Source organism: Aegilops tauschii, chromosome 4 (genome assembly GCF_002575655.3).
Source record: "Aegilops tauschii subsp. strangulata cultivar AL8/78 chromosome 4, Aet v6.0, whole genome shotgun sequence".
NCBI classification, from domain to species: domain Eukaryota; kingdom Viridiplantae; phylum Streptophyta; class Magnoliopsida; order Poales; family Poaceae; genus Aegilops; species Aegilops tauschii.
The window spans coordinates 162,582,228-162,605,445 of record NC_053038.3 but is presented as its reverse complement, the minus strand read 5'-3'; positions in this window follow the sequence as shown (position 1 = coordinate 162,605,445).

The following is a 23,218-nucleotide window of genomic DNA, read 5'->3' as shown; positions in this document are numbered from 1 at the left end:
ATGGGGATGTACCTGAATGAGTAGGCGGTGGTTTCTCAGTGCCAGAAGAGTCAGTCATGGAAACTGCAGAGCCTGTTGGTGGAGAATCCCAAGCAGCAAGCAGGCATCATAGCTGCGCAATCTCATGTGCAGACAAGGACACGACAGAAGAGGTCGAGGTAGTAACACCTGCCGTCGATGAGCAGTCGCCATCACCCATGGAAGCCACTGGGGGAGTCGACGTAGAGTGGTCACCGCTGCACGTGGAAGCCGCGAGAGGAGTCAGCGAATAGCGACCGGCACAACTTGCTGAAGACGTCATAGAAGACAACATCACAAACGGACGAGCACCAAGCACCGAGCGACGACGTATGCGCGAGACTGGGTCCATGTAGGGAACCCCGTCGAATATCACGTGGCGGTATGGGATGGCGACATAGCTCGATGACATCAAAGACATGGTGCTCCTTTTTTTTTCTCGCTCTCTCTTTTTTCCCTCTTTTTTCTTCTCTTTTTTTGGCAACAACAGACTAACAAGTCAGTCCACAGCCAGGCCAATTCAGCCAAATAGCACGTTGGCCCACGAGCAACCCAATCAAGTAGACACGCAGGCAGCAGCTAGCAATCCATGCGAACAGGCACGTAGCATATACACCCGTGAGGAAACGGGTGGACCCTTGACCCACAGGAGAGGAACCGACGAGGCGGCAACGTCCTGTAGGATTGACTCTGGATGGCCAGCTCGATCTGGAGTAGCAGCGGCCGGATAATCATGCGGTGGATGCGGAGGACGGAGGGTCACCGTGACCGGAGCTTGTAGGGGAGGCGGATCCGCGCCGGACTTCAGCAGCCGGTAGGTAGAGGCAGCGGCGGCCAGAGATAGCAGGGGTGGCAGCGGGATGTGCAGCAGGTGGAGGTGGTGCAGCGGGATGTGCAGCAGGTGGAGGAGGTCCAGTCGGTTGAGAATCTTGCGATGGCCAGAAGGAAGTAGCGGACCAGGTACAGGCTGCCAGACCAGAGATCAAGACGGGGAGGTCAGAGAAGGGGAACTGGCAGCCTGGGAAGCGATGGCAGCCAGGGCGTCGCGGCCAAGCCGGAGAAGATCGGAGAAGTTCATCCGGCCTGAAAGAAGACAGCGGCAGCGGTAGTACTAGATGGATCCAGCACGAGTTGCAATCATGCAGAAAAAAGGACCTAAGCTCGATACCATGTTAGGAAGATATGCAACTTGTATTACTAGGGAGGCCAAAGCCATCATATGTACAAGAGGATGCCAAAAGGCTAGGATACAAAAGGCCAAAGGTCATCACCAATATAACTCTAACACCTTTGTCTACTTTGATTGAGAATAATAATGAATCTATGGATGTGAATTTTGTTGGTAGGAACAATTTTGGTAACAACGCATATAGAGAAAACTTTAATTCTAGGCCGTTTCCTAGTAATTCCTCTAATAATTATGGTAATTCCTACAACAACTCTTATGGAAATTTTAATAAGATGCCCTCTGATTTTGAGACTAGTGTTAAAGAATTTATGATTTTGCAAAAGAATTCCAATGCTTTGTTTGAAGAAAAATTGCCTAAGATTAATGAGTTGGCTAGGAACGTGGATAGAATTTCTCTTGATGTTGATTCTTTGAAACTTAGATCTATTCCACCTAAGCATGATATCAATGAGTCTCTCAAATCTATGAGAATTTCCATTGATGAGTGCAAAGAAAGAACCGCTAGGATGCGTGCTAAAAAAGATTGCTTTATGAAAGCGTGTTCTTCTAGTTTTCATGACAATAAGGATGAAGATCTAAAAGTGATTGATGTGTCACCTATTAAATCCTTGTTTTGCAATATGAATCTTGATAATGATGGGACTGGATATGAGTCAATTTTAGTTAAAAGCGTCCCAATGATTCGGAGTTTTTAGATCTTGATGCAAAAATTGGTAAAAGTGGGATTGAAGAGGTCAAAACTTTACATAGCAACAAACCCACTATTTTGGATTTCAAGGAATTCAATTATGATAATTGTTCTTTGATAGATTGTATTTCTTTGTTGCAATCCGTGTTAAATTCTCCTCATGCTTATGATCAAAATAAAGCTTTTACTAAACATATCGTTGATGCTTTAATGCAATCTTATGAAGAAAAGCTTGAATTAGAAGTCTCTATCCCTAGAAAACTTTATGATGAGTGGGAACCTACTATTAAAATTAAGATTATAGATCATGAATGCTATGCTTTATGTGATTTGGGTGCTAGTGTTTCCATGATTCCAAAAACTTTGTGTGATGTGTTAGGTTTCAGTGAATTTGATGATTGTTCTTTAAATTTGCATCTTGCGGATTCCACCATTAGGAAACCTATGGGAAGGATTAATGATGTTCTTATTGTTGCAAATAGGAATTATGTGCCCGTAGATTTCATTGTTCTTGATATAGATTGCAATCCTACATGTCTTATTATTCTTGGTAGACCTTTCCTTAGAACGATTGGTGCAATTATTGATATGAAAGAAGGAAATATTAGATTCCAATTCCATTCAGGAAAGGTATGGAACACTTTCCTAGGAAGAAAATTAAATTACCTTATGAATATATTATGAGAGCCACTTATGGATTGCATACCAAAGATGATAATACCTAGATCTATTCTTGCTTTTATGCCTAGCTAGGGGCGTTAAACGATAGCGCTTGTTGGGAGGCAACCCAATTTATTTTTGTTTCTTGCTTTTTGCTTCTGTTTAGTAATAAATAATTCATCTAGCCTCTGTTAGATGTGTTTTTATGTTTTAATTAGTGTTTGTGCCAAGTAGAACCAATAGGATCTTCTTGGGTGATAATTATTTGATCTTGCTGAAAAAGACAGAAACTTTGCGCTCACGAAAATAATTATTAAAATTCACCAGAACGTGATAAAATACCAATTCTTTTTGCAGAAACAAATTATCCAGGTTGTCCTAGTTTTTCAGAATTTTTGGAGTTCCAAAAGTATTCGAACAATTTAGATTGCTATAGACTGTTCTGTTTTTGACAGATTCTGTTTTTCGTGTGTTGTTTGCTTATTTTAATGAATCCATGGCTAGTATCGGGGGGTATGAACCATAGAGAAGTTGGAATACAGTAGGTTCAACACCAATATAAATAAAGAATGAGTTCATTACAGTACCTTATTGTGGTGGTTTGTTCTATTTCGCTAACGAAGCTCATGAGATTTTCTGTTGAGTTTCGTGTTGTGAAGTTTTCAAGTTTTTGGGTAAAGATTTGATGGATTATGGAATAAGGAGTGGCAAGAGCCTAAGCTTGGGGATGCCCACGGCACCCCAAAGGTAAAATTCAAGGACAACCAAAAACCTAAGCTTGGGGATGCCCCGGAAGGCATCCCCTCTTTCGTCTTCGTCTATCGGTAACTTTACTTGAGCCTATATTTTTATTCACCACATGATATGTGTTTTGATTGGAGCGACTTGTATGATTTGAGTCTTTGATTTTTAGTTTACCACAATCATCCTTGCTGTACACACCTTTTGGAGAGACACACATGAATCGTAATTTATTAGAATACTCTATGTGCTTCACTTATATCTTTTGAGCTAAATAATTTTTGCTCTAGTGCTTCACTTATATCTTTTAGAGCACGGTGGTGGTTTTATTTTATAGAAATTATTGATCTCTCATGCTTCACTTATATTATTTTGAGAGTCCTTTAGAACAACATGGTAATTTGCTTTGGCTATAAAGTCAGTCCTAATATGATGAACATCCAAGATAGGTATAATAAAAACTATCATATAAAGTGCATCGAATGCTATGAGAAGTTTGATTCTTTATGATTGTTTTGAGATATGAAGATGGTGATATTAGAGTCATGCTAGTTGAGTAGTTGTGAATTTGAGAAATACCTGTTCTAAAGTTTGTGATTCCCGTAGCATGCACATATGGTGAACCGTTATGTGATGAAGTCAGAGCATGATTTGTTTATTGATTGTCTTCCTTATGAGTGGCGGTCGGGGACGAGCGATGGTCTTTTCCTACCAATCTATCCCCCTAGGAGCATGCGTGTAGTACTTTGTTTCAATAACTAATAGATTTTTGCAATAAGTATGTGAGTTCTTTATGACTAATGTTGAGTCCACGGATTATACGCACTCTCACCCTTCCACCATTGCTAGCCTCTCTAATACCGCGCGCCTTTCGCCGGTATCATACACCCACCATATACCTTCCTCAAAAAAGCCACCATACCTACCTATTATGGCATCTCCATAGCCATTTCGAGATATATTGCCATGCAACTTACCACCGTTCCGTTTGTTATGACACATTTCATCATTGTCATATTGCTTTGCATGATTATGTAGTTGACATCGTATTTGTGGCAAAGCCACCCTTATAATTCTTTCATACATTTCCTCTTGATTCATTGCATATCCCGGTACACCGCCGGAGGCATTCACATAGAGTCATATTTTGTTCTAAGTATTGAGTTGTAATTTTTGAGTTGTAAGTAAATAAAAGTGTGATGATCATCATTATTAGAGCATTGTCCCAAGTGAGGAAAGGATGATGGAGACTATGATTCCCCCATAAGTCGGGATGATACTCCGGACGAAAAAAAGGAAAAAAAAGAGGCCATAAAAAAGAGAAAAGGTCCAAATAAAAAAAAGAGAGAAGGGACAATGTTACTATCCTTTTACCACACTTGTGCTTCAAAGTAGCACCGTGATCTTCATGATAGAGAGTCTCCTATGTTGTCACTTTCATATACTAGTGGGAATCCTTCATTATAGAACTTGGCTTGTATATTCCAATGATGGGCTTCCTCAAAATGCCCTAGGTCTTCGTGAGCAAGCGAGTTGGATGCACACCCACTTAGTTTCTTTTGTTGAGCTTTCATACACTTATAGCCCTAGTGCATCCGCTGCATGGCAATCCCTACTCACTCACATTGATATCTATTGATGGGCATCTCCATAGCCCGTTGATACGCCTAGTTGATGTGAGACTATCTTCTCCTTTTTGTCTTCTCCACAACCACCATTCTATTTCACATATAGTGCTATGTCCATGGCTCACGCTCATATATTGCTTGAATATTGAAAAAGTTTGAGAACATCAAAAGTATGAAACAATTGTTTGGCTTTTCATCGGGGTTGTGCATGATTTAAATATTTTGTGTGATGAAGATAGAGCATAGCCAGACTATATGATTTTGTAGGGATAACTTTGTTTGGCCATGTTATTTTGAGAAGACATGATTGCTTTGTTAGTATGCTTGAAGTATTATTATTTTTATGTCAATATTAAACTTTTGTCTTGAATCTTGCAGATCTGAACATTCATGCCACAATAAAGAGAATAACTTAGAAAATTATGTTAGGTAGCATTCCACATCAAAAAATCTATTTTTATCATTTACCTACTCGAGGACGAGCAGGAATTAAGCTTGGGGATGCTTGATACGTCTCCAATGTATCTATAATTTTTTATTGTTCCATGCTATTATATTATCTGTTTTGGATGTTTAACGGGCTTTGTAATGCACTTTTATATTATTTTTGAGACTAACCTATTAACCGAAGGCTCAGTGCAAATTGTTGTTTTTTTGCCATTTCGGTGTTTCGCAGAAAAGGAATATCAAACGGAGTCCAAATGGAATGAAACCTTCGGGAGAGTTATTTTTGGAACAAACGCAATCCAGGAGACTTGGAGTGGAGGTCAAGGAAGCAACGAGGTGACCACGAGGCAGGGAGGCGCGCCCAGGGGGGTAGGCGCGCCCTCCACCCTCGTGGGCCCCTCGTGGCTCCACCGACCTACTTCTTTCGCCTATATATACTCATATACCCTGAAAACATCCGAGAGCACCACGAAACCCTATTTCCACCGTCGCAACCTTCTGTACCCGTGAGATCCCATCTTGGGGCCTTCTCCGGCGCTCCTCCGGAGGGGGAATCGATCACGGAGGGCTATCAACACCATAGCCTCTCCGATGATGTGTGAGTAGTTTACCACACACCTTCGGGTCCATAGTTATTAGCTAGATGGCTTCTTCTCTCTCTTTGGATCTCAATACAAAGTTCTCCTTAGTTCTCTTGGAGATCTGTTCAATGTAATTCTTTTTGCGGTGTGTTTGTCGAGATCCGATGAATTGTGGGTTTATGACCAAGATTATCTATGAACAATATTTGATTCTTCTCTGAATTCTTTTATGCATGATTTAATATCTTTGCAAGTCTCTTCGAATTATCAGTTTGGTTTGGCCTACTAGATTGGTCTTTCTTGCAATGGGAGAAGTGATTAGCTTTGGGTTCAATCTTGCGGTGTCCTTTCCCAATGACAGCAGGGGCAGCAAGGCACGTATTGTATTTTTGCCATCGAGGATAAAAACATGGGGTTTATATCATATTTCTTGAGTTTATCCCTCTACATCATGTCATCTCGCCTAATGCGTTACTATGTTCTTATGAACTCAATACTCTAGATGCATGCTGGATAGCGGTCGATGTGTGGAGTAATAGTAGTAGATGCAGAATCGTTTCGGTCTACTTGTCACGGACGCGATGCCTATATACACATGCCTAGATATTCTCATAACTATGTGCTTTTCTATCAATTGCTCGACAGTAATTTGTTCACCCACCGTAAATTATGCTATCTTGAGAGAAGCCACTAGGGAAACCTATGGCCCCCGGGTCTATCTTCCATCATATTAATCTCCCGCCAACGTGCTATTTCTGCCGCTTTTTATTTTGCAATCTTTACTTTTCAATCTATACACAAAAATACCAAAAATATTTATCTTATTATCTTTAACAGATCTCACTTTTGCAAGTCGCAGTGGAGGGACTGACAACCCCTTTATCGCGTTGGTTGCAAGGTTCTTGATTGTTTGTGCAGGTACGAGGGACTTGCGTGTAGTCTCCTACTGGATTGATACCTTGGTTCTCAAAAACTAAGGGAAATACTTACGCTACTTTGCTGCATCACCCTTTCCTTTTCAAGGGAAAACCAACGCATGCTCAAGAGGTAGCAGCGTGTGAGGGAGTTCGCCCGCACGCCGGTTTTCTCTCCGCGGTCAACGGTTGCCGGTCGAGGCGTGCGGTGGAACTGCCGTCACGCCCGCATGCCACGCCCGACTGCGATTGCCGTCTACCACGTCTCGCCACTTCGCTCCCCTCCCCTCACGGTTCCATTACTCCCCTCCACTTCATTACTCCCCCAACCCACCATGCACACCAGTTCAGTCGATTGGAGGAGAAGCCAAGAGGAGAAGGCGGCGGCGGAGGCGGAAGAGTCGACGGCATTCGCGGCCGTTGGTGGGGCTCGCCGGACCGGAGCGTCGTCGCCGGAGAGCCGCAGATTGAAGGTAATGCTCCATCCCACGCTCACATTCCTGCCTGCATTTCCGCCCCCCCTATGTGGTCAATTTTCGCTCGAGATTCCGGTGGTTTCGCGGTGCTCCGGCGTCCCCGTCGGCAGTGGAGTCCGGTGCTTGCCGTTTAGGGCGGCATTGCGCAGTTTTGTCGCTGCCGGGGTGGCAGCCATGCCGTTGTGGATCGGCCTGTCCGCAGCCACATCCGGGTTCTGCCTTGCGATTGAGCCCACGATTTTTCTAGATGTTAGTTATGTATTGCTTCGGAATGCTATGGCCATCAGTGTAGGGAGTTTTTTGTTGTTAAATTTCAGGATATGATAGTTGCGAATGAACCCTAGATCTAGTTAGGTGCATTTCAAAGTGTAGGATAATGGCAGCCATGGCATTTTCAACAACTATCTTCACTGATGGCAACTAATTTCCTGATCAACCGTGTCAGTTGCCACAAATATGCTTTCCATGTGGCAACTAATTTTGTGTACACACTACGGCTGTTGCCATGCTGTAGGCAGGATAATGGGCAAATTCACTGTACTATAGAGTCAATTTGCGTTTTGCCATGCGACTTGTGATATCTGAACATATTTGGCTGTATTACATGGCAACTCATTTTTTATATGAGGCCAGGGTGTGAATTGCCACATTACATGCTGTGTAGTGGAAGTTGTCTGCCCTTTTTTGAAGTGCCTTGCATTTAACATGGCAACTTGAACCTAGTACATTTGCTTGTGAACACATGGCAACTCATTTTTATATGAGGCCAGGGTGTGAGGGTTGCCACATTATATGTTTGTGTAGTGGAAGATGTGTGCCTTTTTTTGGAGTGTCTTGTGCTAACATGGTAACTTGAACATTTTTAAAGTGTCTTACGATCTGTACATTTTTTATGAAACCAATGTGTTTAGTTGCCACATTTCTTGTTGGACAATCCTAGGGTGTGTGGGTGTTCCTATGATCTTGCCTCATTTGCCACTTTCAATTGAGCCAATATGGCAAGTAGATTCTGCTAGCTGGCAACTGCTTCCTTCATAAGCTCATACACGTCCAGTTTGCCATGCTTCTGCAATTGCTTTTCCATTTTGATTTATTTTTCTGCCTTTTTGTGCATGTTCAGCACATGGCAGTTACTGTCCTCTTTCAGATGCTTAAACTTTGGGGCAACCATTAGAGTTTTAGTTTTTTGTTCATCGAGATATCAAGTGAATACTTACTTTATGCAGTTCTTTCTGTATCTGTCGGCTGTGTTTTCACTTCACGCTGACATGTGTTTTGTTCTTACCTCAGCACAATGGCTCGCGATGACCATCAAGACGACGATGATGACTTCATGGAGTTACCGCAACAGAATCGTGCAACTGGTCGTACAAAAGATGGCGATGAGGTCACTTTCCACGCTATATGTTTTAATGTCACATTGAATTTGTAATCTTCTGTTAGAAACCAAATTTTCACGACATTCAAACATGGCAACAAATGATCATTTGTCTGTTATGAAGAAGAAGAAATGTTATCGCAATAGGGCTTCGCAAGAACGCCTGACTATATTGACCGAGGGATTTACTGACGAGCAGAAGGGAGCTGCTGGTGAGATGGGGATGCAGGCTCTGATGGATGTTCGGTGCAAGAACCTAGTGAACCCTGTATGCGACTGGCTCGGTGAGATTTATGATCCTGCCTCCAGGAAATTTGTGATTCCGAGACGTGGAAGACTGCCTTTGGACGAGGAATCTGTGTTCTGCACTTTGGGTGTGCCCCGTGGAGAAATCAAAGTCCCGTACGAGGTGAATAATAAGATTGAGGAAGTCTTGGTTGCCCGTTTGTTTCTGTGACGCCCCCGATTTGACCGTACACTAATCATGCACGCAAATGTGTACGATCAAGATCAGGGACTCACGGGAAGATATCACAACACAACTCTACAACATAAGTAAGTCATACAAGCATCATAATACAAGCCAGGGGCCTCGAGGGCTCGAATACAAGTGCTCGATCATAGACGAGTCAGTGGAAGCAACAATATCTGAGAACAGACATAAGTTAAACAAGTTTGCCTTAAGAAGGCTAGCACAAACTGGGATACAGATCGAATGAGGCGCAGGCCTCCTGCCTGGGATCCTCCTAACTACTCCTGGTCGTCGTCAGCGGCCTGCACGTAGTAGTAGGCACCTCCAGTGTCGTAGGTGTCGTCGTCGACGGTGGCGTCTGGCTCCTGGACTCCAACATCTGGTTGCGACAACCAGATAGAAAGGAAAGGGGGGAAAGAGGGAGAGAAGCAACCGTGAGTACTCATCCAAAGTACTCGCAAGCAAGGAGCTACACTACATATGCATGGGTATATGTGTAAAGGGGCATATCAGTGGACTGAACTGCAGAATGCTAGAATAAAAGGGGGATAGCTAGTCCTGTCGAAGACTACGCTTCTGGTCATCTCCATCTTGCAGCATGTAGAAGAGAGTAGATTGAAGTCCTCCAAGTAGCATCGCATAGCATAATCCTACCCGGCGATCCCCTCCTCGTCGCCCTGTTAGAGAGCGATCACCGGGTTGTATCTGGCACTTGGAAGGGTGTATTTTATTCAGTATCCAGTTCTAGTTGTCATAAGGTCAAGGTACAACTCCGGGTCTGTGACACCCCCGATTTGACCGTACACTAATCATGCACGCAATTGTGTACGACCAAGATCAGGGACTCATGGGAAGATATCACAACACAACTCTAAAACATAAATAAGTCATACAAGCATCATAATACAAGCCAGGGGGCTCGAGGGCTCGAATACAAGTGCTCGATCACAGACGAGTCAGCGGAAGCAACAATATCTGAGTACAGACATAAGTTAAACAAGTTTGCCTTAAGAAGGCTAGCACAAACTGGGATACAGATCGAACGAGGCGCAGGCCTCCTGCCTGGGATCCTCCTAACTACTCCTGGTCGTCGTCAGCGGCCTGCACGTAGTAGTAGGCACCTCCAGTGTCGTAGGTGTCGTCGTCGACGGTGGCGTCTGGCTCCTGGACTCCAATATCTGGTTGCGACAATCAGATAGATAGGAAGGGGGAAAAGAGGGAGAGAAGCAACCGTGAGTACTCATCCAAAGTACTCGCAAGCAAGGAGCTACACTACATATGCATGGGTATATGTGTAAAGGGGCATATCAGTGGACTGAACTGCAGAATGCCAGAATTAAAAGGGGGATAGCTAGTCCTGTCGAAGACTACGCTTCTGGTCATCTCCATCTTGCAGCATATAGAAGAGAATATAGTGAAGTCCTCCAAGTAGCATCGCATAGCATAATCCTACCCGGCAATCCCCTCCTCGTCGCCCTGTTAGAGAGCGATCACCGGGTTGTATCTGGCACTTGGAAGGGTGTATTTTATTCAGTATCCAGTTCTAGTTGTCATAAGCTCAAGGTACAACTCCGGGTCGTCCTTTTACCGAGGGACACGGCTATTCGAATAGATAAACTTCCCTGCAGGGGTGCACCACATAACCCAACACGCTCGATCCCAATTGGCCGGACACACTTTTCTGGGTCATGCCCGGCCTCGTAAGATCAACGCGTCGCAGCCCCACCTAAGCACAACAGAGCGGTCAGCACGCCGGTCTAATCCTAAGCACGCAGGGGTCTGGGCCCATCGCCCTATGCACACCTGCACGTTGCGAACGCGGCCGCGAGCAGACCTAGCAACCCACACGATCACGGCGGTTACGTCAAAGCGGTCCAACACGGCGCGCGCCACTCAGTCGCTGACGTCACGAAGGCTTCGGCTGATACCACGACGCCGGGATACCCATAACTACTCCCGCGTAGATGGCTAGTGCGTATAGACCAAATGGCCAGACTCAGATCAAATACCAAGATCTCGTTAAGCGTGTTAAGTATCCGCGAACGCCGACCAGGGCCAGGCCCACCTCTTACCTAGGCGGTCTCAACCTGCCCTGTCGCTCCGCCACAAAGATCCACTTGCGGGTACTCCTACGAGCCGACCCGACTTTAGTCATCACATGTGTCATGTATATAGTATATAAGTATATACCCGCGATCACCGCCCAGGTGATCACGGCCCGATAGTGTAGCACAGCAGACGGACAAGAATGTAGGGCCACTGATGGAAATCTAGCATCCTATACTAAGCATGTAGGATTGCAGGTAAAGGTATCAACAGTAGTAGCAAGGATAGGCTATGCATCAGGATAGGATATCGGAAAGCAGTAACATGCTATACTACTCTAATGCAAGCAGTATAGAGGAGAGTAGGCGATATCTGGTGATCAAGGGGGGGGCTTGCCTGGTTGCTCTGGCAAGTAGGAGGGGTCGTCGACTCCGTAGTCGAACTGGGCAGCAGCAGTGTCGGTCTCGTAGTCTACCGGAGAGAAGAGGGGGAAGAAACAGTAAATACAATGCAAACACAAGCATGACGATGCGTGACATGACAGTGAGCGGTGCTAGGGGTGTCCTAACGCGACAGTAGGTGGTACCGGTGAAGGGGGGGAACATCCGGGAGAGTATTCCCGATGTTTTGCGTTTTCGGACAGAAGGACCGGAGGGGGAAAGTTGCGAGTTCGATAGGTTAGGGAGGTGTGGTGGACGCACGGACTGCGTATCCGGATTCGTCTCGTCGTTCTGAGCAACTTTCATATAGAAAACATTTTCATCCGAGTTACGGTTTAAAAGATATGAATTTTCAAAGTTTATTTGAATTTCTGGAATTATTTAATTAACAGAAAAAGGGATATGACGTCAGCATGACGTATGAGTGACGTCAGCGGTCAACAGTCCGGGTTGACTGGTCAAACTGACAAGGGGGACCCACCTGTCATAGACAGTGGGTTAACAGAGGATTAAACTAATTAGTTTTTAGTTAATTAACTACTGGGCCCACCTTTCAGTGAGAGATTAATTAAACTAATTATTTTTATTTATAAAACATTTTCTTTTTTAATTTTTGCGGCGGGGCCCGCATGTCAGTGACTGGGCCTGCCCAGTCAGCAGTTGACTGGGTCAACCCAGTCAACTGGGGCCCGTGGGGGCCACTGGCAGTGACCCAGGGGGTGGCCCCAGGTGTGCGACGTCGGCGGCCGGCGCCGGAGCAACGCCGGCGACCAGACGCACGGCGGCGCGGCTCGGGAGGGGTACGGGTTTCACGTACAGGGGGTCTCCGGGGGCGTGGCTGGGCGCGTTCGACGCGGCTCGACGTCGCGCGTCCAACGGCGGTGGTCGGAGGGGCTGGAACGGCCGGAGACGAGCGCTACGAACTCGCCGGCGGCGAGGAGCTACGGGTGCCCGACGGAAACATATCTACGGCGAGCTAACGAGAAAGCGGAGGGGCTGGGGGGCATCTACAAACGGCGGGGAGTGCAACGGGCTTGACCCCGTGACCATTTGGTCACCGGAGACCCGCCGGCGGCGAGCTCCGCGGCGCGGCGTTCGGGCGCGCGTGGGGGGAAAGCTAGGGAGCGTGGGCGAGCTAGCGGAGTGGGGGAGGAGGTAGAGGAGCTCACCGCGTGGCGCAAGAAAGGCCCGTGGGTGCTTAGAAGCAGCAGGTCGGCGCCGGGGAAGAAGGGGGTCGCCGGCGTCCGAGGTTGAAGGCGAGCTCGGGGAGGCCGTTGCGGTGGCTCCGAGCTTCGACGGAGAGGCGGAGGGGGTGTAGTCGAGGGCGGCGACGTCGTACGACACGGCGAGGTGGCGAGTGGGGCACGGTGGCCGCGTGAACGACGGGAACGGCGGCGAGCGCGTCGGGCGTGGGGCAGAGGAGAGCGGCGCGGATCCGGGGGAGGGAAGAGGGAGGCGCGGGGGCCGAGAGGGAGAGCGGGGTGAGTGGGAGGGAGGCCCGAGGAGGCGGGGGAGCTGGTGACCTTATCCCCTCCGGCGTCGGTGCCGGCGAGGGGGTCGGGCGGCAGCGCGCCCCTGTTCCGACCCGGTCGGGGGAACAGGGAAGGGGCGAGGGAGGAGGTGGGCTGGGCCGGGGGCGCGGCTGCGGCCCAGTTTGGGCCGGGGGGGCAGTGGGGGGGAAGCGGGCCTTTTTCCCCTTTTTTTTTCTTTTTCTCTGCCTGGGTTCTGTTTTCTGTTTTCTCTTTATTTGCTTATTCCCTTTTCTGTTTTATTTCATTTAAAAGTATTTAGACATTTTATAAAAATGTGTTTTCTCCACCATAATTACCAGTGTATTATTTAGCACCCACTGAACATTTTTGTTTGAATTTTTGAAAACTTTTATTTTTCACTTTAATTATATTTGAAGTTTGAGCTAGGAGTTTGAAAGGAAGGTGATTCAAATGTGATCAAGCCCTGTTTAGCAACATGATTAGCTTAATCACAGGGGGTTACTGTAGCATGATTCTCAGGGTGTTACAGGGTCGTCCTTTTACCGAGGGACATGGCTATTCGAATAGATAAACTTCCCTGCAGGGGTGCACCACATAACCCAACACGCTCGATCCCATTTGGCCGGACACACTTTTCTGGGTCATGCCCGGCCTCGTAAGATCAACACGTCGCAGCCCCACCTAGGCTCAACAGAGAGGTCAGCACGCCGGTCTAAACCTATGCGCGCAGGGGTCTGGGCCCATCGCCCTATGCACACCTGCACGTTGCGTACGCGGCCGGAAGCAGACCTAGCCCCCTTAATACAAGCGCGAGCTTACGGTCCAATGCGGCGCGCGCCACTCAGTTGCTGACGTCAAAAGAGCTTCGGCTGATACCACGACGTCGGGATACCCATAACTACTCCCACGTAGATGGTTAGTGCGTATAGACCAAATGGCCAGACTCAGATCAAATACCAAGATCTCGTTAAGCGTGTTAAGTAACCGCGAACGCCGACCAGGGCCAGGCCCACCTCTCACCTAGGCGGTCTCAACCTGCCCTGTCGCTCCGCCACAAAGTAACAGTCGGGGGCCGTCAGGAACCCAGGCCCACCTCTACCGGGGTGGAGCCACCTGTCCTTTCAGCCCCCTCATCAGAACCACTTGCGGGTACTCCTCGAGCCGACCCGACTTTAGTCACCACATGTGTCATGTATATAATGTATATAATAAATACCCGTGATCACCTCCCAAAGTGATCACGGCCCAGTAGTATAGCATGGCAGACGGACAAGAGTGTAGGGCCACTGATGGAACACTAGCATCCTATACTAAGCAGTAGGATAGCAGGTAAGGGTAACAACTGTAGCAACAATGACAGGCTATGCAACAGAATAGGATTTCGGAAAGCAGTAACATGCTACACTACTCTAATGCAAGCAGTATAGAGAAGAATAGGCGATATCTGGTGATCAAGGGGGGGGCTTGCCTGGTTGCTCTGGCAAGTAGGAGGGGTCGTCAACTCCGTAGTCGAACTGGGCAGCAGCAGTGTCGGTCTCGTAGTCTACCGGAGAGAAGAGGGGGAAAAAAAACAATAAATACAATGCAAACATAAGCATGACGATGCGTGACATGACAACGAGCGGTACTAGGTGTGTCCTAACGCGACAGTAGGTGGTACCGGCGAAGGGGGGAACATCCGGGAAAGTATTCCCGATGTTTTGCGTTTTCGGACAGATGGACCGGAGGGGGAAAGTTGCGAGTTCGATAGGTTAGTGAGGTGTGGTGGACGAACGGACTGCGTATCCGGATTCGTCTCGTTGTTCTGAGCAACTTTCATGTTGAAAATATTTTAATCCGAGTTACGGATTAAAAGATATGATTTTCTAAAGATTTTATTAATTTCTGGAATTTAATTAATTATTTAATTTAATTCGAAAATGGATTTATGACATCAGCATGATGTCATGCTGACATCAGCAGTCAACGTTGACCGTTGACCTGGTCAACCTGACAGGTGGGTCCCACCTGTCAGGGGCTGTTACCTAATTAACTACTGTTTAGTTAAATTAATTATCTAATTAGATTAATTTAAACAGGATTAATTAACTTAACTAATTTAGTTAATTAATTAATTAATTAAATTTATTTTTATTATTTGTTTTATTTTTATATTTATTAATTAATTTATTATTATTATTATTATTTTATTATTTTATTTATTTTTTTAATCATTTATTATTATTATTATTATTATTTTATTAAAAAAACGTTCTGGGGCCGGGCCCCACATGTCAATGGCCCTAGGAGCCTAACGGGCGAACGGGTTACGGGCATGGGGGCGCAGGGGCGCTGGCGAAACGGGGCGGAGCCCCAGGGTGCGGGCGTAACCCGCCGAGGTGATGCAGCAGAGCCGGGCGCGGGCGCCAGCGGCCAGGGGCCGCGACGGCGACCGGAGCAGGGCTGGGGCGGCGACCGGAGCAGCAGAGGGTAGTATCAGCGGGTGGCGGCTGTATCGAGTGGTGGGGGCAGGGGCGCAGGTCGCCGGAGCCAGAGGGAGCGGGTGCGCACGGCAAGGCGACGACCAACGCGCGACGCTTGGAGTCTGGGGCGCGGCTGACGCGCACGGGCGCGGCCGACGCGCGTGGGCACGGCCAGGGGCGGCTCGGTGAGCGCGAGGTAGTCGCGAGCTTCGGGCGCGAGCGGGACAACGCAAATCGACGGTGGGATCGACGGGGAAGAGGGGAACGGACATGGCTCACTGGGAGGAGGTCGATGGAGAGCTCGGGACGGTCGGAGTGGCGTCGGAGAGGTGGGCCAACGCGGTGGTGGTCGTGGCCGAGGCGGACGGGGACGACCGGCGAAGGAGAGGCGGGGACGGGGAGTCCGGCTGGGGAAGAGTTGGGGAAGCGGCGAGCGACGGCGTCGGGGTAGGCTCCGGGATGGCGTGGCGGTGGCGGGGTGGTGTCGGTGCGATGGCGCCGGGGACGCATCGGGGGCGGGCGCCGGGCTCGATCCAGATCGAGCGAGAGGGGGAGTGGGGATCGTGGGGTGGGCGTTAGGGTTTCGGTGTCCAGGGGGTTAAGGGAGTGGGGGGGATGGCCGGTTGGGCCTCGTGGGTTGGCCCAGTTGGGCCGGCCAGCTGGGCCGGAGCCTAGTGGGGGGGGTGCTTCTTCTTTGTTTTTTTTGTTAGATTAGTTTTTCTCTTTTGTATTTTCTTTTCTTTTATTTATTTACTTTTCTGTTCTAAAACATTTTAAATTATTTAGGCATTTTATAAAAATGTGTTTACTACATTATATTTATCTATGTAATATTTAGTACAAACCGAACATCTTTATTTTAACGTTTGAAAACTTTTATTATTTACCAAACTTTGAATTTGAATTTTGGACCGGTTTTGATCTAATGATAGATTAGCAGCAGTAACCGTGGTGACGTGGAACCATTAGCGTGGGATCACTGTAGCTTAATTATTCGGGCGTTACAGTTTCCTGGGATGGCATCCATGCCAAATACGACTGTGCTGGCAACTTCGCTGGAGGGCATGAAAACCCATGGCGAGGTTTTTAAGATGAAGCTCCTCATGTACCTGATCTCAGCTGTTTTTGTGCCTACCACATCTCTTCGCCCAAGCAACAAGTGCTTCCCCATCCCGGTGAATGCTCTATCTCTACTCCTTTCTTCCTTCAATCTTTTGATTCTGATGTCATCTGAAAGCTAGTCACTGCCAGTTTTTTGATGCTTTCATTTGAATGTTGATGCGGCAACTTTTTGTCCTGAAATTTGTGTCGTGCAGGCGAAGCTGAAAGACGTGAAGAACATGAATTGGTGTAAATTCATCGCGGACTTCCTGCATGATGCATTCTCAAACAAGAAGTACCAGAAGGGCTGTCGACTGCACTTAATGGTATTTTTCCATACTCTTTTGCAAATACTCTTACCACAGTTGAATGTTTTCCCAAATCAACATGTCAGCTGTTGATAAGTGTGAACCGTACAAGATCATGCATGGCAACCCTTTTGTTTTCATTGTTTATGTGAATTGTTTACATGTGAAAGTGACTTATGTTTGATCCATGGCATCTGTGGTTGCTGCCTACAAGGCAATAGCATTTTTCAACAACACAAAAAAATGTTCATTTCATACATCCACTCTCCGTTTATACAATATGCATGGCAGCCATGATGTTGAGTTTGTGGCAACTATCATCATAACAAGATGGCAACTGCCAGCACAGCATGATGGCAACTGCCAGCACAGCATGATGGCAACTAACACAGATAGATGGCAAATATTTTCCCTTTCATTCCCCTTCAACTTGATGACTGAAGGACTCTACATTAGCTTCTTTTTCAACATAGCATGATGGCAACTGACATATTTTTCTTTTAAATTGTCTATACCAGCTCATGTACGTTGATCGTCTTGATCTGTCCACCGTCGACTTTACTGGGATAGGAGGCCTGCCGCCTCCACATAAGTTTGCTGTCTCTGCATGGACGTATGATGTTGTCAAGGCTGTGCTTGCCGCAGATAGGATAACTGATACAAAATATGGGAAACTGCAGGTTAGTTATGCCTCCTTTCTTGCACGACATTCTTCAATTTCGATGTTGCACAACATATGAAAAAAAATCCCCATATGGCAACCATTTGTGGCTACCAAGAGATGAATACCTTGTCAACCATGGCTGTCTACACATGGCACCCATGTGTGACGCCACACGACAACTTCGCCATCCGTGTTGAAACTTCTAATTTCTCCCTCTTTTTTGCAATACATGAATTGTTAGTCATTGTTCCTTATTTTCTCTCTTACATCCTAGTTGTTTTTGATGATTTCCAGCTGATGGCCAAGCATGCTATAGACTACAATGTGTTTGGTGGGCCTCAAAACTTTGGCAAGTGGATGGACGTGCACTCAGCTCCGTCTTGTCCTGCTGAGGTAATCAAGGATGTTTATTTTGTTTTTTGAAATTGTTTTCTCTTCTTCTTTTTGATATATCTCTATGGTTGTTTTGGTTTATTTGTTCTTGCGCATGTGACTCTAATATGGTTGGTTGCTGTTGCTTTTTGTTTCGTGCATAGGCGAGGGCACCTGTTGAGCATCTAGTTGGGCAGTTTGCTTCCGGCATGACCAGCTTGCTCGGGAAGTTGGTTGAGGGTTGGACGACACTTAATGGCTCTGACAGCGACGCGGTTGCGAGGCAGTTCACGCCATTTGTTGCAGAACGGACACATCGGCCAACTGGTTGCCGTGGCCGGTACGACTACAATAGCTCCCAGGAGCTTCCTGACACGCAAGATGAACTTGATGGAGATGCTGGTCTCGACAAGGACGATGATGATGACATGGAGAATGTGCAACATGAAACCAACGATGATGAACATGTTGAAGTTCGTGCAGGTGGTAAGAAGGACAAGGCTGCACCATATGTCCCCCCACCAGAGAAAGTCATTGAACAGAAAGTTGCGAGAGACAAGGGGGTGTCGCCCTCAAAGAGGGGCAGGACTCCAGAGGATGTTGGGCAGGGCTCTGTTGGCAAGAGGTCTAGGACCGACCCCTTAGCTGCTAGGAGGAGGTTCTACATCTATTTAGTGTTTTGTTTGTCTCTCCTTTTTAATAGACTGACCCTTTTTTCATTGTTTGCTAAGCGTGGCATGATTTTCGTGTCTCACACTTGGTACCTTTTTTTGCCATTTTTTCTATGTGTAGTGAGGCGACAGCTGGTGGACGAGCAGTTATGAAGAAACAAGCACTAACGCCAACCCGTGTTTCTACCCGATTGAACAAGGGTGCCCCCATTGCTGGTGACACCCCTTCCACTAGGTCGTCTCCTCGTACGTCGATGTCCAACACCGGGGATCCTGTCGTGTTGGTAGACTTGAGGAAGACAGTCAAGAAGTAGGTTATCCCTGTTTTTCATTGTCATAGTGCTACATTTTTGCTTGATGCATTCTAGATCATATACGACCTTTTTAGTTTATACATTTATGCGGCAACTACCCATCTGCTTTTCAATGCAGTTGTCCAGCTTGCCACATGGGCTACTGCCATCAGTCCCACATGGCAACTGCTGTTTTCTCATGATCTATTTTTTGCTGCATGGCAACTCCTGCTTGTTCTGCATGGCAACTGCTAACTAGGCCACATGGCAATTCTTACTCCACTTATATGGCAACTACCAGCTTTCCACTGGCTTCCACCCCCTACATTGTCTTGTGTGCTCATCCATACCTAGTTCTCAAATGGCAGCTCTGGCACATCACACATTTTTTCATTTTTAAGATGGCTAACATGGCAACTATTTTGTTCAAATTTTTGTACTCTTCATGTGCTTTTCTTGCAGGGTGAAGAAGCCTACTACACGCGTGACCAAGCAGAACATTAGAGACCCACTCGAACGCATTCATTCAAAGTTGTCGACAGGTGGCAACTCAGGTGTTCATGAGGCGCCAGTCGACAAAACTGCTGCTGCACCGTCCACTGTTCCCACTAGCTCCGATGCAAGCGGCCGACCATCTCCGCCGGTTGCAGATGTGCAGGCTACAACAACAGGCATCTGTACATTTGGGAGTGATGAATCAGTATCTGCCAGGACTGCTGAGATATTGCCCACTCTGTTGGCAATGAAGGATGCTGTTGTGACCCATGCCACCCGATCAGCAAGGGTTGAAGTGGACCCTTCCGATATCAACCTAAGCAAGGAAGATTCCCGCTCATCTGATACGGATTCCAAGCGTGTGGCTAGTGGCACTTCCGCGTCCACAAAAGAAGGGGCTGCAGCGACAATTCAGAATGAGATGCCATCCACAGGTGAGACTCTTGGCACAACAGCTCCAGCTTCTAGTGGTCCAGAGGTTGCTACGGCGACCGTTACGCGAGCTGGTCTTCCACCTAGGCGGCGTAGCCCCCGCAAGCAATCTGCAGACATACCCAACGCACCAGCTGTAGCTAGGAGCAGCAGAGATGACTCTGGTTATGTGCCCGTGTCCACACTGTTCCCACCACCTGCCAAAAGCAATGTTATGGAGAAAACGGCAGTCCGGAGTGCAACTGACGCAGGTGGCAAGCCGGGCACGACTGACGGAGGTGAACGTCCAGAGCAGACTGTGTCTTTACCCGCCGTGGAGAACCCCATCTTAAATCTGCGCACTTCTAAGCTCCCAGTCAACATTGGTGTCCCATACAGCCCAAACAAGAAGATTGGCAAGAAAGTTGCGGTTGATACCGCTGGCAGCACGCCCCGCCCTACTAATAAGCCTGATGATACTGCAGCAGATGAGGCAGAAATGTTTGTTCATCTGTCACCCCTGGATTCTGCGAAGCAACTTCCTCGCGATTCGGCTGGTAGGGAGGAGAGGCACCCATTGGCCTTCACCCCACCGAGTTGTAGCCTTGGCATCGATCGCAGTCAAGATGAACCAGTGGTGCAAGATCCTATGCCAGTTGCCTTTGCTTTCCCGGCAGGCATGGCCCCAATGATGGCGCAGCCAATGGCTGATGGCAGGAAGGCTGTGAAGTTTGCAGAGCCGATAGTGCAAGGTACATTTTTTGTGTGTTTATCATTTTTTTCTACATTTTTTTAGTCGGACATTTGCCACAAGCTTTTTTCGGTTTCTCACTGGTGATGGCAAATCTCATCTGATGCACATGGCAACTGGAGTTGCTGCACCATGTCACCTACAGTTTGTTGCCATGTTGCAATTCCATTCGCCAAGCACATGGCAACTGGAGTCGCTGCAACATGGCAACTACAGTTCAACCCACGTGGCAACTGTAGTTGTTGCCACATGACAACTACAGTGCACTACACCTGGCAACTGGAGTTGCCTCCACACGACAACTCCCTATTTTTTGCACCTACATTTCATATTCTGCACCCTTTCTTTCACAATAAACTTGTTTTGTTTCCAGGTATCCTAACCCACTGTTTGATCCTTGTAGCCACCCCTGAGGAGATTACACCGTCACTTGATGAAGCTTGCCGCAGGATTGAGGAGGCAACATTGCAGAGGAGGTCCTCACGAGGTAAGGGGCAATCAAGTTCTAACGTGCCTGCTGAGTCGGTATCCGAGGATACCGTTAGAAGTCCCACCCCTGGTTCTGTGAGGCAGCATAGGGTAGTTCACGCACCACCCGCGAATGACTATGAGCCCGAAGTCAAGGCCACAAAGGAGCAGAACCAGCTGTACGATATTGTCAAGCATTTTAGAAATGCGAGGTCCAACAGCAAGTACATGAAGGAGCTGAAAGCGTAATGCCCACACCACATAACCCCTCACTTGCTTTCCTCTTATTTTTTCCCTTTTGATATTCTAGAGATGCTTTGTTTATGTTTTATTTCTATTTTTTTTGCTTAGTAGAGACATGATTCTTTTATGTTATATCATTTTCGTACAGCTAATGTTTGGACAAAACCAAGATCATACAATGTGATGCGACGTACGTTGACCTGGGTGATCTTGCTGAGTCTGTGAGGCCACTCGGTAAAATGTCGAAGAATGTAGTTGCGTGTGGGATTGACTTCATCAACAGGCATATGGATATTTGTCCCAACAAAACAATCATGCATTACAGTGTGACCTGCAAAATATGGGATGGTGACTTCCACCATAAAATCCCGAGGAAGCATTTTGCTGCGCATGGTGAATTCAAGCTCACAATGAAGAAATGTGTGAGTATTCCTTCCTTTTTGCACATTTTCCTCCCATGTTATGTTTTGTCAGTAGCTATGCTTCGCATGTGGGCTACACACTGTTTTGTGACAGATGTTTCATGTGGCAACAACTGCCATGTAAAATGAGTTTGACTGCTTTTTAATGCAACTTATGTGGCAACTTCAACTAAAATACTGGGCAACTTTGTTCGTACATGGATGGCAACTTCTTTTAATTACACATGGCAACTAAACACTCTCTGTGGGTGTACTTTTGGACACTTGCTACTTTGTCATTCATGTACCTCTTAGTGCATCCGGCGATATCTTTACATATCATTTTCCCAACTACATAATTGCTGTTTTTGATGTGAACTCTGCTTTTTCTTTTTTCCTTTATCTTACTTTGTAGGTACTGTTCCCCATGTTCCAGGAGCTTGCACCACGCAACCCACATGACAAGTGTGGTCACCACTACGCGATTTGCCTTGACCTGAAGAACCAACGATTTGAGGTGCTAGATTCAATGCGTTCAGAAGCTGATGCAGACCTTACTACGCATGCTGAATTCTTCATCAACAACCTCAAAGAGACATGGAACCGTCACTATGAAAACTCAAGGGTCCAGATCGGTCATTTCCCAGTCGAGTACGTCGCGACTACGAAGCAAGGAAACCGGTAATTACTATCTTTTTACATGTGTCCTCCACACCAATCCCAAACCTTTTTTGTCACCTCTGCATTGAAGTTTATGATTTTTTCTGTTCTCTTTAGTTGACCTGATTCTTTTCTTTATAGGCATGACTGTGGCTTTCACATGTTGGAATACCTTGCAAAGTGGGAAGGTCGATGGGTCCATGTCGTCACAGCTGCAATGGTCGTCGAGCTCTGGAAAATATACACATGGAACTAGCTGATGAATGAAAATTTCAACACGCGGGCCAACGCACGAGAGTTCATAGAGGAAGCTGTTAAGAAAGCCAACAAGAAGTACAAGTGATCACGTGGTGCTCCGTACTGCATGCCTACCTTACATTCTGTGGCTGAGGAATGTAAGGTATCAACTTGTTCTTTTAAAACTATGTCCGTGTACTATGTTATGACTGCATCTGCCCATAGCCTAGTATATAGTGCTGGCGTGTGAGTGACATTGAATATTTGTAATATATGTGTGGATGTGAACCTACTTAGGTGTGACAACAGCTACGTTTATGTTTCAGTATTATTATGTGTTCGTGGTTGGTAGTACCAGTTGGGTGTTTTTGAATGTGTCTATGATGCCTGAAAACATGGCAAATGTAGTTGATCCGACACGGTTAGTGAAAGTTATCGTTCTTTTCGTTTGGCTTTTGGTTTTTTTGCATTGCTAACTGTATCGGTTAGCATGGTAGTTCATAAGCAGTT